This window comes from Dermacentor variabilis, chromosome 5, assembly GCF_050947875.1.
Source record: "Dermacentor variabilis isolate Ectoservices chromosome 5, ASM5094787v1, whole genome shotgun sequence".
Taxonomy (NCBI): domain Eukaryota; kingdom Metazoa; phylum Arthropoda; class Arachnida; order Ixodida; family Ixodidae; genus Dermacentor; species Dermacentor variabilis.
Window position 1 is genome coordinate 28,158,856 of NC_134572.1, and position 18,955 is coordinate 28,177,810.

General features: G+C 42.4%; 2 protein-coding genes across 3 annotated transcripts in view; one reads left to right on the forward strand and one right to left on the reverse strand.

The window, feature by feature from the left end:
- LOC142582383 (uncharacterized) overlaps nucleotides 1–18,955 on the reverse strand; it is a 196,728-nt gene that overhangs the window by 36,281 nt on the left and 141,492 nt on the right. The gene's annotated exons all lie outside the window — the stretch shown is intronic.
- LOC142582382 (galactosylgalactosylxylosylprotein 3-beta-glucuronosyltransferase S-like) overlaps nucleotides 18,344–18,955 on the forward strand; it is a 159,417-nt gene continuing 158,805 nt past the window's right edge. Inside the window, exon 1 of the mRNA XM_075692035.1 lies at nucleotides 18,344–18,474. The gene's annotated coding sequence lies outside the window, so the exon portion shown is untranslated. The remainder of the gene's footprint in view (nucleotides 18,475–18,955) is intronic.

The window sequence follows — 18,955 nt, forward strand, 5'->3', positions numbered from 1 at the left end:
TTTTTCGGAGCTTCACACATGTGTGAACTACTGTGGAGCACTTCTACGGAGCTGCAGCTTGGAGGAGGGCAAAGCGCGTGTCAAGTGTCACTAGTAAATCAATACGGCCATCTCTTCTGCCGACCATGTATTCAGCCTATGCGCGTTCATATGAGAAATTATTTACTGGCAAACGCAACGCGCTTCCTTTCCCCTCGCGCGATTGCGAAACCACTTTCGAAGAGGCCGCGAACTCTAACGTCGTTACAACCCCAAATTTAGCGTCAACTAATGTGCCAACTACACAGTCAACGTTAATCACTTGCTAAAGCACCGAGTAACGGCGTGAAACTTGTATTACGGGTACTGTTTGTGTCACTAATGACGGCGCTTATAGAAATCAAGCTTGGCTATACATCGAAGAACGTGTACTGCTATGCACTGAGTGTCTGGCAGTATGATAAATGGTGCCCGCATCGATGGTCTTAAAGTATTTATTGCACTAGACTTTCAGTAGCTTGGCATTCGTGGCTGTTCGCTGCGACGCTGCGGCGTTTCCGAACAACGTGCTTGATGGATGTTCTCAAATTCGCATGTCGTAAAACATCAGAAGGCTAAGAGTCATGTACGCGCTCGTCAGCTCGCATTACCAGCTACTCATATTTAATTGCTTCCTCTTCAATATTTAACAGTCGGAAGCACCGATGTGCATGACGTGTACATCACCTGATGTCTCTACTCATCTGGCGTTTGCACTGTGCATGACTCATGCCTCGAGCTGCATGACGTTCTCTTCTGCAAAATTGTGTTTGCCTGAGCTCGTTAGTTGCACATAGCACAATTTGTTTCCTGCAGAACGAACTGGCACGGACAGAAAGGGACGACGGCACACGCTGGACTTGCAACTGAATGTTTAATATTCGTTTCCCATATTTTTTATAGCACGAGACACCCAATACTTTTTCCTCTTTGTTTTGTTTTTCTTTCATTATTTTATTTTTACTTTTATTTTTGGTCATGTCGGTTACCCGTTTCCTAGGGTGAAAGATCCGTTTTGCGCAAATAACCATTTTCTTTTTCTGTTAGTAGTGCCGATGATGACCTGATGCATGATTGCGCGCTTCTGTCAATGGCTTCTAAAATTTCGCGTATCAGGCTGTGTTTACCTGTCTTTACTCTTATCCGCGCCCCGGCAAGCATTGCACCCATGCTTCGCACCCACGTGGTGCACCTGTTGTCTTAGGAAAAGGATTCCTGGACGACACTTTGGAAATTTCAGCAAGCTTGTCTACGTTTTCGTGTCCTATTTACGTATTTTATTTATTTATTTACAATACGGCCAGTCTCATATCGAAACCATAGCAGGTGGGCATATGATTACCCATACAATGCATGTTTTATATACCGAACGGTAAAAACATCCTGACATGTAAATGGAAATAGATCATACAGGTTCGATTCGCAATTTCGCAAGAATAATACTATGTATAAGAAGAGCAAATCACATAAATAGTACGCATCAGGTTACATGTACGTAAAGATTATTATAATGTTATAAAAACAAAGAAAGAAACAAAGGAGGTAAATGTTTAGCTATAGTTCAGAAAAATGGGAGTTCTTACCATTATATGTGCATAACTATTTTTTTCTAACTACTTATTTCATCTGCCAACAACTTGACAAAATCATACGGTGATACTGTGCTAGTTATAGATGCATCTAGGTTACTCCATTCGCAAGGAACCCGGGGAAAAAAAGGAAAAGTGAAAAGTATCGCTATTTCAAAGGAACTCGTTTAGTGTATACGGATGATTATGACGAAGTATGCGGGATTTAGAAAAGGAAACATATGCAGAAGCATCTATTTTTAGTCGGTTGCGTAGTATTTGATGCAGAAATTTTATACGAGCTCGTTTTGCTCGAACAGCCAAAGTTGAAAGCCCTGTCTGTGTCAGGAGAAGAGTAGGTGAATCGCTGCGCCGGTATTTTCGATGGATAAACCCAATTGCCTTTCTCTGGATGCTTTCCAGTTTAGAAATGTTAGTTTTAGTGTACGGTAACCATACGACATTACCATACTCAAGGACAGGTCTCACAAATGTAATGTAAGTTAAATGTCTGACGTTAGTTGGTGCCAACCGCAGGCATCTTTTGAGAAAAAAGAGTTTTCGTAATGCACCAGAAGTAACATTGTTAATATGTGATGTCCAGTTAAGGTCGGACGTTACTGTTAAACCAAGATACTTATGCTGTTGAACACTAGTTACGAGGCTGCCGTTAAGTGTGTAGTGGAAAAGCAATGGGTGTTTTTTTCTCGTTACTGTCATACAATCTGTTTTGTTTGTGTTAATGGTGATTTGCCAGCTATCACACCATTCGGTTATTTTTGCTATTGTATCATTGAGCAGAACTTGATCCTCGTGATTACGTATTTCTCTGTACATTATGCAGTCGTCTGTAAAGAGTTCAACAATCAATGCTCTCGTATGTAGTCTGTCTCCGTCTTTCGCACTTCAAATGAACTATAAAACAGTTAGTCACGTTACCACGCTAGCATTTCCCGCTTTACATAAGTAAGCGTTTCTTTTTGCAGTCGTACTCTATTATGTACGTCGGCACACCAGTGCTAGCCTTGACACCTTAATGCAGAGCCAAAAGGGGGGCGGGGGGGGAGGGGGAAAGGCGTCAGTTTGCAATCTGCTACGGCGAGAACTGCAAATTGCCTGGGACTGCTGGAGTAGGGTGAATGTGTAATTTTTTGTTACTTACCTTTGCAATTAAAACAAGAAAAAAAACGCGATGCGTTTCTTCATTAATAACTGCAAGTTTATTTTAAGGTCGTTAGCTCCTTTTGCCGTTGCTGTATCTAGAGCAGTTATTTACTGTTATCACAACGTGTGACAATTTATTTTAATATTATATTGAAGACATGGCGTGAGAGAAAAGGAACGGGTAGAACTGCTCAAGAAATTGCTCTTAGAAGGTTGATACTGGACGCGTCGCTTCAGGATTTACTACGGCTGCTTCTCCCATCACGAGTTTTGGTCTTTCTACGAGAATCTCCGTAAGCGTGCTTGTTTATGTCGACATGGCAAACGTGGGTTTCATCTGTGTCGTAAATTCGTCGTACGAGGGACATTATCAACCTGTTTGCTAATATAAATAAGGTTACATACGGCAGTCATCATCATGATTTTTTATACGCACACTTACACTATATCATGAAGGATCGCCTGCCAACGCACCTAAAAGTGCATCGAAGGGACAGAGTGCACTGCTAGTTATATAGGCGATTTACGAATAAAACTGTAGTAACACTTGTCTCAATGACCGACGTCACTCGTGATACGGTGCGTATGTTCAAGATAAGTTGTCACTTTATTCTGTTATGTGCCTTTTTTTACTCGTCTGCAGAACTTTGCAAATGTTTGTCTCAGTGCCTTTCAAGTGTTTCGCGTGCTTTCAGTTTGACTTGCCTTACGAAGAGAAGAAGCCGGCACTAAATAGAGCACCAACCTCTCCTTTAATTTCATAGCATTAAAAAAAAAAGAGGGGAAGATGTACCCACCACATGCAAAAAAAATAAAAATAACAAAAGGACAGAACTGAACATTGCTCGTATTTGGCATTATACTGCTTAAGTTCAATAACGGGTAATATAACGCACTGGTTCAAGGGCGCTGTTTCCGTGACTCAAATAGTGTCCTCGTACTTTTTTTTCCTTTATGCGCACGAGGAAAGCGTCAAAAAACATTGTTTATACTCAACTGTCGGCATCGATTATTATGAGGATCAGCACTAATGAATATTCTCAGCGTGTCTCCGGCACTCTGATCCAAGTCCGGGACTAATGTCATGCTCCCCCCATAACCGGAACGCCTTCACTAAATCTCTAACATTTATAAATGCAAAACAACACTTAAAAAATGCGTGAAGGACACGTTCAAAAATTTCACGCAGAAACTTGTCTGATCGTTGTCTAAGTATGCGTGAATATTGTGCCACTTGCTCATCGCCGCGCAGCCAGGTGTCATTATCGATGTCATGGAACTTGATCCGACAGGTATAAACCCTTATCAACCCTCATCCGTCGTTCGCTTATCATATTAGATAGCGAACACAATAACGCAGGTTTAATTAAGATAGAGTTTATTACGACGCCCGAACCCACGACCATCGGTGTTAACGAGGGTGGAGTCAATTAGCAACGATTAGTTAATATATAGGTAATTAAGGAACTCGTACCCGCGACCATTGGTGGGAGTCGAACCCATGACCTTTGTTGTTAATTAAGGTTAATTAGGGTTAATTTAGCGAAGCAGTTGCAAAACCACCACTACATTTGCTGAGAGGGGTATGCAATGGTTTATCAATGGTTCGGATGCATGTTTTCAGCTTGTTTTTATTGAAACGTATGCTGTTCTGTGTGTATGAGTTATTTCAATGAATGTATGCACTGTTCGCTTCACTTTGCTGAGCGCTTGTAGCCTCTGCCTTATGTAGGTATGAGCAATGGAATATTTGCTCGCTTACGGGGTTGTGAGCCATTCATTCTCTCACGTGACGAACAAATTTCTAGTTGGCCAGGCATAGAACTGCTTAAAGGTCGTGCACCCCGCCTGGAAAGATAAAGTTACGGCCAAGTCAGCGGTATCGCTTTCGCGAAGCCTTCAAGTCTTTAAGTTGAATATGAGTGAAATAGATGAAATAAGGCACGGTTACATATAGCTGACAGCAAATATCCTTCATATGATAGAAGTCGCGATAAATATTAGTTTTTTTCAATTACCAACCCGGTCCGGAATTAAGATTTCCAGAGTAGTCGTAACATAAGGAATTACATAGACCATCTTTTTTTCATAAGCCAAAGCGTAGCCTTAATTGGTTTGTGTGTGTGTGTTCATTCGTTTGTTTCTTTGTTTATTTATTTGTTTTCGTTTCCTTCTCTTTTCTTCTAGCTCATACGGTATTTAGAAATTTTTAGAACCGCTTGCGCTCAATGGTACACGCGAGAACCAGTGCCCTAACCCTTATATTGGATAAGGAAAAAGGAGCTAACTAAGGAGAGAAACTATTTATTAAAGAACAGCCTTGGCGAATAGGAAGTATAGCCCTCTAACCCATTCGTAGAAAACTCGTTGGTTACGTTCCGGCGATTGTTAACCCATCAGTCGCCATAGTTATTGAAGGAATAACAAAAGAAAGCGGTTTTCTTGTTCCAGAAAATACTTCGTCGGCTTTATGCTCACCGCCTTATGCGTCTCGCTTCCTCAGCCTCGTCTCACGAGCTATAACTCCCGCAGAGAGCGACATGCGCTGCCACAAGAGCTGGTAACAGCTGGCCTTTCTTTCTTTATAAGTAAGTGCGACGCTCTCACCTCCGTAGCCTGAGGCAAATGGAACTGTCACACGCGACACCCGACGTCCGTCGCCACCAATCGCGTGCATAACTACGTAAAAAAAAGCAGGGGTTCCAAAAAAAGAAAAACTACGAGTAACGCTTGTGTTCTCTTGCGTTGCTTCTTTTATCCCGTGCTTCTGCTCCCTAGAAAGAGCCAACACATGCCGCTAGCTCGCACGGCTTCAGGGAGCGAGTCGACGCCGTGAACTCGGGCAATGTTCGGCCCACGGAGAACGTTAGCGCAGTTTGTGACGTCACGAAGGAAAAGATCGTTCGTAATATGCAGCAGTGACAAGTCATCGACATCGACGCGGCATTATTGCTCGTCGCGACAACAGTGACACGTGATGAACCTCTGACTCGCTTGTCGTGAGCTGTGCCAAATCAGTCGCGAAATGAGTGACAGTGAACAGTGAAGTAGTGGTGATTGCTCGGCCGAGGATTACTCCAAAAACTCCTACAGCAGCGGTAAGTCCTTGATAAGGAGGGTGTTAAAAGCGCGTTCACTTCGCACAGAGGCTGCTCAGGGAATGTTGTCGCAATGAAAGAGTTCTGCTCAGCTGCACCATTGCTTTTACGTGCATGCTGCCGCTTGTACCACTAATATGATAGAAAGAAAAGTTTCCTCTACTGTATGCTATAGGCGAGAACAGCATCAACGTGCTTATTAGCATATATATCCAGCATACGCGGATGCTCACTCACCAATATTTTTGTAAGCTATGCAGTAACTCATAGTGTTGTGCCCTCTCTCTATTTCCTACTCGTGCTTACCAACGGTAGGTTATTAGTTCCATACATCATAGCATCGCGCGTTATGCTCGGTTACTTATATTCACTCAGTTAAAGCCCCGCATTTCAATTACCCAAGGAAACAAACGCGCAATAAAATCTCCACAAAGAAACTGCGCGGAATAATCGGCTTTAGAACAATCAGGATCTCTTATGATGCTTGATTGTCTGCGGGCATAAACATCTCCCTAGGTTATCATTTTTCTCTGTATACCATTTGCTTTGTGCTTGGCGTGTGTAAATGAGACGTTCAGCCATGGTGGAGAAAATACGCAAGTCTCACGTGACGTCGCTTGCAGGCGGTGAGTTTCAGTGCAGGAGCGGACTTCAGCATACGAGGGAGGCGGCACCCTTTTATTCTTTGTCTGTCATCATTTTTTTCTCCCGTGGACGCACAAATTGGGATTTTTTATAGAGATATTCAGCTATAAATGTTTCTAGTATAACCACAGAGTTCACATTATTTATTTATTTATTTATTTATTTATTTATTTATTTATTTACAGCACCATTGGGCATTATAGTGGGTAGGATATAACAATACATATCCACACACAATATAAAGGTAGACAAGCTAGCCATACAATTGTCCAATGTAAACAACGGGAATAAACCAATATGAAGAAAATACCATCAGTTCAATTTGAAACGACTCATACCACTGTCATTTCAGTGCTGTCTATGTCCTTACAGTATGCGGGTGCCTGTTTTTATAGAGATATGATCATGCCTGTTATCAAGAGCTTTAACGTTTTTGCTAACGGCATCGGGAAACCCCGAAGCCAAGAGTAGCTTTAAAAACATTGTTTCCGCCCTCTCCACACCGTGCATTAGCTCACACAAGGTCATACGTTCGCGTCAGCATCTAAATATCAAACAAAGCAAGTGGGAACAATGTCATAAATCAGAGAAAATGCGTTAAATTGCTGCGACCTCCTGGTTGCCGCAACTGTTGCTAACTAAATCTGAAAGCCTCGCACTGCTCGCCTGATGCTATAAACCTGGGAGCTGTCAAAAGGCTTAACGAGGTCGCCATAACGACTTTGCTTGAAATTGTCAGCCCTTACTCGAAAATATGCGTGCGGCCTTTTTTTCTCTGCCCTGGCATGCTCCAATCTTCGTTGAGAAGGAGGCTTCTAATCGGAAGCCTCAGTCCATGCGCGAATATTTATTCTCACACCTGGGGAAGCTAAATATTAATGATTTACGTTGAAGATTCCTTGATGCGAAGGCTCCAGCGAAAGTGCTGTAGCTAGCGGCTTACATGGCACATTCAAGAAAATTCAGCACAGAGTGCATAAGTTTAATTTCTTTCTGTACCTTGTGAAGGATAAGTTTTCTGACAAGCTCAGAGAGGAAACCTCGGGACGACTGAGCCGAGTTGACGTGTACATAACAATATCCGAGTTCCGTATTACCAATATGCAACTTGGCTCAATAAATGCTAGTACAAATATCTGTCTGTGCACATTCCTAAAACCCCCTCGTGAGAAACACATATCAGGGACCTATCCTAAAGAGCTAATCACATGCTTGGATACTTGAAACGTGGCTTTTATTTTGCGCGATATTCATTGAAGAAACAGCGTATCTTTTATATACGAGCCATTACTGAATATACTTCTTGAACACGAGGCCCCTACCTTGTAAGTTGGAGAGCATCGTGGTTCAGCTCGCTTCATGCTGTCTAATTATCATAAAACTGAAACTAATATGAAATTCATCGTCAACATTCTGCCTTTAGCTGCTTTTCGTAAGATCCCCGGCATCTTACGTAAAGTATTTGTGAGTGATTACTTTTCAGCTGACAGCGCATCTGTTTAGATGTAATATCCGATCCCAAAATTGTTTTGTGCACCTTGCTTATAACAGCTCCCCTTCGTAAAGGAGACTCGGTAAAGCTCGTACTCTCTTTCAATAAAGCAGATAGTGCCGCAATAATGACCTGCCTTTCACATGCATATTGTGACATCTCAGACTTTTGTTCAGATAGTAGCACAAGCATAAATGAAGTGTTGACACATTTTAAAAACTATGTCATGTATTGTATAGATAACTTTATTCCCACACGAAAGAAGACTACAAGAAAGCACAATCCATGGATTAGTCGCGAAATAATTCACTTAAAGCGCAAAGTCAAATAAGTAAGAAAGTCCACAAAAATACACGGAAGCACTGGCTCTCAGATAGCGTGCCTCATGTCGGTGTTAAAAGGCTTGATACGGAATGCGAAACGCCATTTTTTTCCGGACACACATTACAAAGCTTAATTAAAAACTCACCTGATAAATTTTGGCGCTACATGCGCACTAAACACGCTACCCAAACGACTTTTCCAGTCGCGGAAGGAAAGATAAAGGCAAATCTTTTCGATTCTTACTTCCACTCAGTTTTTAGCATGGACAATAGTGTGATTACGGTGAACAAAATAACATACTACCGTCTTTTTAAATCACAGCATCTGGAATTCTTTCACTGCTCTTAAATCTTGATGAAAAGGAAAGTAGTGGCCCGGACTAAATACAGAACACTTTCTTAAAACGCTATTCTCAACCGGTTAGCAGATACCTCCATCTCATATTCATGAAATCAATTCGCGATTGCGGACTTCCTGAAGACTGGAAGAATACGAAGGTGATACCGGTGCACAAGTCCGGTGACATTTCAGCTCCTTCAAACTACAGACCAATTTCTCTCACTTGTACTAGTTGTAAAGTTCTTGAGCACATTATCTTAAAATTAATAACATATATGTGGCAGAAAGCCAGCTGATTTGTCTTTGTCGGCATGGTTTCAGAAGCGGGTAATCCACAGTCACTCAACTTGTCCAGGCAACGCATGACTTTGCGCTGGCCATTAGTCATCACTCCCAAATTGATACAATTTTTAGGCTTCTCAAAGCTCTTTGACCGTATGTCACATGCTAAACTCATCTCTAAACTTACAGATAAATTTGGAAATGGCCCAATAGTGGACTGGATTAGAGATTACCTTTCAGAATGCTACCAGTTCGTACAATACAATGGACATTGCTCTGACACGGTTAAGATGCTTTCGGGTGTGCCGCAGGGATCTGTTTTCGCTCCACTCTTGTTTCTGTTGTTCATAGACAATATTGTAGAAACCATTGATGATAATTTTAGGTTATTCGCAGACGATTGCATGCTCTACAGTGAAATTAAAACCGTAACGATCAAGTGATCCTTAATAATTATCTGAGCCCAGTGGTGTCGAGACTGCTAGATGGTAGCTAATACTGAAAAAAAAAAGACGGTCACAATGACTATGACAAAGAAGAAATGTAAACTTTCATTCCCATACTCATTTAATGGCGTACCACTTCGTGCGGTAGCTCACTATAAATACTCAAGGGTTTCAATGACATCTTACCTTAGCTGGGCAGCCCAAATGCAACACGTGTCAAAAAAGCAATGAATAAGTTACTTTTTCTTAACATAACCCTCCTCAATGCAACTAGAGAAACCAAGGACTTGTCACGCGTCACGCTTATCAGACCAATCCAAGAATACGCGAAAATAGCGTGGTTTCCGTTCACAAACACAAGCATTTCTGCAAATGAGAGCGTACAGCCCAAGGCGGTGAAATTCACCTTTAACCGACGCAAGCGAACCGATTCACCTACTGAGCTTCTACAACGAGCGGGGCTGGCTACACTGCGCGACAGAGCATGGATACATCGCGATAATTTTTTTATCAATTTCTGAATGTTCACTTCAAAACTAACTCCGTAGCTTTTGTTAACGTAAAGGAACAAGTGAAAGTGCTCCAAAAGCGCGACTCAATGTACAAAAAATATTTATGTATTGAAAATACGTTTCGGTTTTACTTCTTTCCCTCAAGTAATCAGGGAATGGAACGCTCTTGACGAATTTCATGTAGAGCAGCCAACACTACAAAAATTTGCAGAGGAAATTGAGAAATGTATACTGCCTGGGCTCCCGCCAAAGTGACAAACTTTTTGTGCGCCTTTAATTTTATAACGTTTCTTTTACTTCATTATTTTATATATATATATATATATATATATAGCGAGTACAATGCTTGTGCCTGTGTATTACCTGTACTAAACACCCACTCCTGTAATGATCTTCTTCATGGGACTGACAGTATTCCAAAATAAATAAATAAAAATCTGCCTGCTTCATAAGATTTATCAATTCCTTAGCCTATACGCCTAATTATACCTGGTCGTAGCACTCCTGCGGGTGTGTAGATCATCCTTGTAAGTCAGAATACCGCATCAAAACACGATCGCATCCTGCCAAACATTTCTAACAAAAACGTGCCGGTAGTGAAACCACGTGCCATATGTTTCGAGTTGCCTAACGAAGTTCAAACTGACTCCATTGCTGATCGTGGAACTGTCGAGAGGTGGAAACCATTCACAGGCTGTTGGAGGTTAAAAGAAAATTATCGGCCTTAACAAGGAAAATGAAGCACACATTCCGCCAAGAAGTCACTCCTATGTATGCTATTCCCTCATATGCGTAGGAACGCACGACAGTTAGTAAAACGACGCTCCTTTGCGGTCGTGTTGTCACCGTGATACTCAGCAACTGCAAATTGAACGCGGCATCTGGGTGGCCATGGTATCTGTACCGTGACGCCATGGACTGGGCGCGTGGGTCCCCTCATGACACCAATCACGATGGTACAGGAGCAAGAGTTCGCTAAGGGGTCACAAAATTTCGCTATTTCCAAATCGTTTCAACTAAGCATCCCTTGGTTAACCGAACAGGAATAATTCACTGAGGGCCAGTGCAACTGTCAAAATATCCAACAGATTAAAAGACACAACTGGTCTAATCGCCATTTACTTCATCCTCATCGTGATCACCATGGATCATCATCACCTTATAGTGCATGTCCACTATAGTTTGTAACTTTCGCATTATGCGAAGGTTGTCAGGCAATAAATGGAAACGAAAAAGACCATGGAGTTTTACAAGTATATGAAAGAAAAAAATTAGAAGGGAAAATCTTTACGATAACACGAAGGGAAGTGCCTTGCTATTTGAAGCTCGAGCTGGTTGCCTAAGGACAAAAACACACCGGTGCAAATATTCACAACAACATGAGGCATGCGTATGCTGCAGCAAAAATCCGCAGACCACTCAGCACGTCCTAATGGAATGCGAAGGGATTCAGACTGTGAGAACCATAGGTCACGTAGATCTTTCAGAAGCGCTTGGATTTCAAGTGGACGGAAGCATCAACCGGTGTGAAGTCGAGATAAGCAAGAGACGTTTAGCGTATTGTTGGAAAAAAACAAGCAGGGAAGAGGAACCGGAACCATTGCAGGCATAAGTAGCGGCACAAGGAAGACAGAGAAGTTCTGAGGAAGAGAAAAAAGATTTGATGAGATCTATACAAAAAGTTAAAATGAAAAGCTTGTATAGCAAAACTGAGCAACTCAAGCATGCTAGGTGATTATTTGACAGCGCTCCGTTTCAAAGGGGATGCCACTAAGTCATCAGCATCATCATCTAATGTTTACGCCTCCGGTAATCAACAAAGGATGACAAGCTTGCGGGCAAACTAAACCTGTGGCACGCGTTCGAGCCAGCCAGACTGTGTGGTTATCACGTGGCGTGAAATCGGCAAGACTACGTCGATCGATACCACGCCGAATATGCGAGCGGAAATGCGCTCTGTACGGTTGAACGCCTAACCACAAATAATTGCACCCCTCTGTCTTCCATTTCTCTCTCTCGCTCTCTCTCTGATCACGTTTCTTTAGAGCCACTCATCAGGAAACAAAGTCACATTTTATCGCAGACTCATTACAAATCTGCAGGCGGCGGTTCCGATGGGAGGAAATAAGGTGCAACAAGAGGTATTCGGGCGAAAACTTAAAATGGTTTTGTAGGGGAGCCGGGGGGCACTTCGCCATCGCAGGTGTGGACACATTTCTTGCTCACAGGCACAACTCGAACAAAGCTGGAGCGTGAACTTATGGTGCATGAATGCAAGCTCCAGCGCCTTCGGGGCCCATTTTCTCTCTTGGGCGCATCACAGGCAGCACGGCAGCAATACCCTATTGATACACCGAGGCAATGGTCGCTCCTTGACTCTAGCTTAGAATCTTTTGAGCGCGACGTCTCGCCCTTTTGTGCCGCGGATCGGCCAGAGGCGGCATAAATAACTGCAAGCTGCGTTAGTAACGATGGGGAATCTATAGTGTCGGACGTTTGCTCCGGGCTACGTGCAACGGTACAAGGTTGCTGGCTAGACGCAGATGCCTTATGTGATTACAGGCAAGGCGTACATAATGCGATTTCCAGATAAAAATGCAAGGCGTGTCGCTCCCGTGCCAGCTCCTCGCAGGCAGGTTCGATAGACTTGACCGGAAGTCATGAAGGGTTCGCTTGGACTGTTGTCATTGTTGTTTGTTAAGGTCTTCCGGGCACAAAGCTCGGTAAGTTCAATACACAAGGAAAACAGACTGTCTCATATAGCTTACGAATGTAAACATCTTCCTATTACTTTCTATGAGATAAAGCTCCGTCTACAGAAAACTTAAAACAAGTCGAAACAAAACGTACGCCAATCATCGATACAAGCACGCAAAGATTTGTCTTCCGCTCAGCACCAAATCCTTAAAGAGCTCGCGGAGAGAAATGATATTGTAATAAAACCAGCCGACAAAGGCGGTAGTATAGTAATCTGTCCTATGGAAAAGTACAACGATGAGGTCTCCTAACAACTGATCAACCACACGAATTACAGAAAACTCGACTTTAACCCAACTTCAGACTGCAGCAATAGTCTGCAAAGCGCAATAGCGGAGCTCCTGTCCACGGAACTACTCACGCAATCTTAATATCGCTTCATGATGCCCAAGAACAAATAAACATGCCGCGTTTATCTTCTTCCTAAAATACATAAGGTTCCTGTAGAAAAAATATTTAGAGCAGAAATGACACGCGGCAATTCCTTCGAATTATCGACGGGGTCAACGCTAACCAATCCTTTCCGATCGAGCTATTCTAGTCATCAAAACTGAGAGTTGGGCGAGTTGGTGTTGTTCAATCTTAACGAAAAAGCGCGAAAAAAAGACTAGTTCTTTCTCGCGCACTTTTTTGTTAAGATATTCTGGTCACTTTGGATGTTTCTGCCGTTTACACTAACATACCCATGAGTGAAGGAATCGAAGCCTTTTCTAGATCCCTCGCAATCAATCCCCAAGCGCACGCTCCTGAAGTTCACTTATCGCTCCTTTGGTTAGTTCTCACGCTCAACTATTTCGAATTCGATTCTATTCACTGCCTGCAAACTTTCGGCACTAGCATGGGTACGCCATTCGCTCCCACGTATGCGAACATTTTCATGGGACAGCTTGAAGCAAACCTGTCGCTATCCTACCCTCTAAAACCCCACACCTACCTGCGTTACATTGACGACGTACTTATAAAAGGGAAACACGGCACAAGCGCCTTTTACCGGCTTAATTAGCCATTTCAATCGCTTTCACCTGAGTCTTAAATTTAGTGCTCACCACTCTCCTAGTCAAATCAACTTCCTCGACACGACGGTCTACATAGAAAACGTAAAACTGAGAGCGACACTCTACCGGAAGCCTATGAATAGCCAGCAGTATTTAGACAACAACAGTCATCACCCGTGACACTGCAAGCAAAGAATGTTTGTCGGACAAGGGAAAGGAATAAGAAGAATCTGCGGCGAAGACAACGACTATATCCACCACCTAAATGACCTTAAAACAAGGCTATTAGAAAGGAACTATCCACTAGTTGCTCTCGACAGAGCTTTTGGTGTCGCGTCAAGATAGGAGAGACTGCTAAAAGAGATAGGAGAGCTTAGCTAAAAAAGCACCTACACCAGAATATGAAAGACCACCAGCCTTTATGACAAAATATTATACTGCCCTCCCGAACAAACAATATCCTACGAAAATACCTCCCGATATTACCAAGTAATGAGCGTCTGAGAAAAACGTTCCCAGATGTATCAAGCGTTAGCTAGCCGTAACATATACTTTAAAGAAATGTTAGTGCATGCAAAAGTCAGTTAACTTAATTCCCCCGTAATAAAGGCGTGCTGTCGACCCAGGCGCAGAACCTGCAGGCACCTTCAAAGTGACATTCAAATTAAGCGCATCGCAAATAGTTAAACACACGAAGGCAAAACTAGCTTTGCTTGCACACGTTCAGATGTTAATTATATGCTTGAATGTTCATTCTGTAAGGAACAATATATCGGTGAAACTGCACAATCAATGAACGTCAGATTAAAAGGACATGACGCGGACAAAGCTATAGATGTAGGCTTCCCAAAGCCGTCGCCAACCATGTCATAACTTTGATGAACTTAAACTCTGCATTTTCAGTCATATTTCCGTTCTGAACGAGAAAGAAAATACAGAGAATCATACCTTATCTATAAGTTTAACACACTGCAGCCAATAGACAGAAACGGTACAAAGGGAACCTTAGAATGTATTTGCTATGCTAAATTTCGGGCTAAAGGCAACAACACTTCATTTGGTTGTTTAGATTTTTCGTTCTCCCTCTTTCTTCCCTTATATATATATATATATATATATATATATATATGTTCCAGTTCAGTAGTTTCATTTTCACAAGCAAAGTTTTCTGGTTCCTTTTATTATGTCTTTCAGAGACACGATCGCCCACGACCTCCAGCAAAACAGGTAACAGAGGGGTGCTGTGCACACGGCCGTTGACATGCCGGCTGACACACGGCGTGTCACTGGCCTTGTGCACAGCACTCCTCCATTCTCAATTCTACACCCTCGCTGCTAACATATTTTCGGTCATTGCCGCACCCACCCGCCTTGCCCCCTCTCCCCTTTAGAAGAACCCTACATATATATATTGTGTCGAGGAAAGCATATGCAACCTTGGAAAAGACAGGTACACTTGTCGAAACGTTGGCTCCCGCTTTTACCTTGTTTTCATTTTGCTCTTCGCCTATTCAGGACACTTTGGGTCAAGTAGTAGATTGCTGGCTTGACACTGCGTGATATAATCTCTGCTTTGATCTATTTTTACCAGCAAGACCACATGTTTTTCGGGCAATCGAGTCCATGACGCTTTAGAAGCCGATCAATGCTAAAAGTCACCGTACAACCACGCAAGATTTTTTCCGAGACTGTTGTTTTAATAATATTAGCCATGTAGGACATGTGGCTAGATGTTACAGATAAGATAAGGTGGGTTTAGGTGGGCCGGGAAAGAGAGTCAAAACAATGCGGGCAAAACGACCAGCTGTATATGTATCTTCACTTTCGCAATTTCATCATCAACCTGGCTACGCCCACTGCAGGGCAAAGGCCTCTCCCATACTTCGCAATTTAACTCACACTAGGTTTAGTCAGCGAAGCTTGCTGAATGCAACTTATTTCTAATATTGATTGATGAATTGATTGATTGATTGATTGATTGATTGATTGATTGATTGATTGATTGATTGATTGATTGATTGATTGATCTTATTTACCACGCAAAAGTACAAAAGAAAATTGCACATGAAATGTGGTTGGGAAAGGGGAAAGAAAGCTACATACATGTAGCTTGACTAGCCCCACCTCCCAGTACCCAGCAGTGGACACTTTAGCAGAAGTAAATAAAACATGCTAGCAAAATGTAACCGCAGCAACATTTGTTAAATAATGCATATAGGATGGAAACTACTGCATTATGTAAGCAAATGAACTAAAACACCAAATGATAACAAGCATTATGCAAAAAGCACATACAAGCCATTTCTCGAAAGTATACGCAAGTTCCTTAACGTCAGATGGAATTTTTAAACTTGTGGCACGCTAAACTGCATAATCTGAAAACCATATAGTTGGGGCGATATCTTGGTACATGCCAAGTACCGTGCGCCTCAAGGACCTTAAAGAAGCGTTATATTGAAAGCTTGAAAGTGTTCTCAGATTGTGTGTATTCTTACGTATTTCACATTTAAAGGCAGACAGTTGCTTAAATTCATATAACTTGTCTAATTTAAAAATTTTGAGTTTAGTGAACAACGGTGATGTGTGCGCATCATATTGCTGCCTGGCAATCGCTCGTAGAGCATTTTTCTGCATTACGATAACCTTATACAGAGTTTCTTAGCGCTATTTCCCCATACGAGATGACAGTAACACAAATGCGATTCAAACAAGGCAGTGTATACTAAATGGTTCAGGAAAACTGGGAGAAAATACATACACGTCCTTCGCATGTCTAAAGCTTTCGAAAGTTTAGTGCGTAGGTAGTCAGTGTGGTGGTCCCAAAACATAAATTCGTTAAGAATTACTCCCAGAGATTTAGCTGCACGGAGAGATTTCAACGACAGAGTGATTTAAATGTATATAGGAGGTCGCCGAGGTTACACGGTACGAATTTTGGCCGGAATAAAGCAGCTTTTGTTTTACAAGAGCTTATTAATAGTAAGTTTTCGACAGATCAAGCATTTAGTTTATGCAGAATTTGATTTCCACGTTCAACTAGGTCATTAGCATATCTTCCTGCGAGAAATATATTTGTGTCTTCTGAATACAATATGCAATTAGCTGAGGTTTCAATGTTTATGAGATCATTTATATGAATAACGAACAACAGCGACCCCAGGATACTGCCTTGTGGAACGCCAGATTTAATTTCACGGGCTGTTAATAATTCTCGGTCAGTGCAAACTGCTGATACCTTCTTGATAAGTAGCTATTTAACAAATCAGCTGCAATACCTCTAATTACATAACAACACTGCTATATTAACATAGTAATATGATTTATCCTATTGAACGCTTTCGAAAAGTCAATAAGAACACCCAGTGTTAGGTGTTTATTCTCAATGTTGCGTAATATTAATTCTTTTTGCTGCAGTAAGGCCATTTCTGTCGACAATCCAGGTCTCAAACCGCACTGAGATGAAGCAATAAGTGAATGTTTATCGAGACAAGTAAAGAGACTTGAGTGAATTAACTTTTCTACTGGCTTAGAAAACAACGGCAAAATAGATATTGGTCTATAATTACCTAGATCATTTCTGTCCTAGCTTTTAAACTAGACTGTTACTTTAGATATCTTCAATTGACCAAAAATTGCAAGGCAAAGCTGCAACTACCGAAATTCGCCACGTTGGAGTCGTACGAGAGGTGTCTGTAATTTGAATTTCTTATTGCGAAAGCAATGGGACACTCCAGGCAAATTTATGCCGTCGTCGTCCCTGTGGTGTGCCGTTTAAAATCCAACGGCGATAACATCATCGCCGCGAGCCGTATGTTGTATATGCGTGAGCAAGCATACGAGGGTGAGCTGGTAAAGGTGGCTCAATCTTGTGCGCTCAAGGGAGAAAAGTGGGGAGGAAGGGCGCCGCATTCCGTCGCGCGCACGGCACTGAATGGAGGGGAGGGGGGCGTTCTACTCCGGCAGAGGCTGCGTTTGTCATGACCATTTTCAGAATGCCACGTAGCTGGACAGAACCAAGGTAATGTTGTTTGTCATCGCTTGGAGATACTCGAATTTTTTTGCATTCCGCCTAACTAGCTAATTAGTCTCAACTAATTATTCAACTTCTGAAATATTATAGTTAGACAAAATTATGAATGAAAAAATTGTAGAGCAATACGAAAATCCCTTAATACAGCTTTCTGTTGCTCAATACGTGCTGCATTAAAGTGTTTTTCCGAGCGTCAAAGAAGCACATGAATGCAGGCAAAATTGCCGCGCGTCTGGACACACGAGGCACCTTGCGTGTATTCGTGGGCTTCTTTCATGCTCGGAAGAACACTTTTATGTAGCTCGTATCGAGCAACAGAAGGCTATGACGGGAGTTTTTCATGTTGCTCAGCAATTTTCTCATTGATAATTTTTGACCTAAATATAATATTTTAAATGTTGAATAATTAGTTGAGACTAATTATATAATTAGGTGGAATGCAAAAAATAATCTGAGTATCTCTAAGCGACAGTGAACAACATTACCTCGATTCTGTCCAGCTACTTGGCATTGCATTTTCTTTCTTCAACCTGATGCGTGATAGTTGAGACACCCTGTGTATATAGTGTTTCTCTTACAATGCCGAGTTTGTGTGCTTCTATTTGGACGCAAGATATTAAACCTAGTTTTTGGAAGACGGCAGAGTGCTTCAAGGCTGCTTCACCTTCGCCGCAGGTCGGCCCGGTTTTGCACAATCTCCGGCATCTGCCCACGCATTCCGGCCCACGCATCGTGATACGGACGTAAGCCGGCCAGGGTTACGCCCCTGGGAACGCCTGCGGGGGATGCATACGGGTGCTAGAGGTAAACATCTTCGCTTTAAAAGCAACACTGTGGGTGCATGTTATTTTCAACAATAATCTCGTCATCTATAACCAGCAGCACTGGTTACGTTATAATATATAACATGGCCTTCTTTCCAGACATCGGCAAGATGAGTACCCTGGGTAGGCACTCTGTATGAGTCCAGTCCACCTAACGGACATGTTCATTTCATCTGCTGCTGAAGTTCTGATTGGTTGGGCTGAGCTGCGCGTCCACAGCAGCGAGGTGCGCCAGCCAATCAGCACTTCAACGGCAGACGAAATGGACCTGTCTGTTAGGTGGACTGTTACAGAATACCCCTCCTGAAATCAGGCCCTCATGCGATTTAGCTTAGCTCCCAAGCAACTAGGTTATTGCTTAATAACTGAACGCAGAATGCATAACACTCGAATATCGGTTCAGTCGACAGCGCCAAGATTTCAAAGGTGGAAAATAATGAGTGGAAAGTGCAAGATAAAAC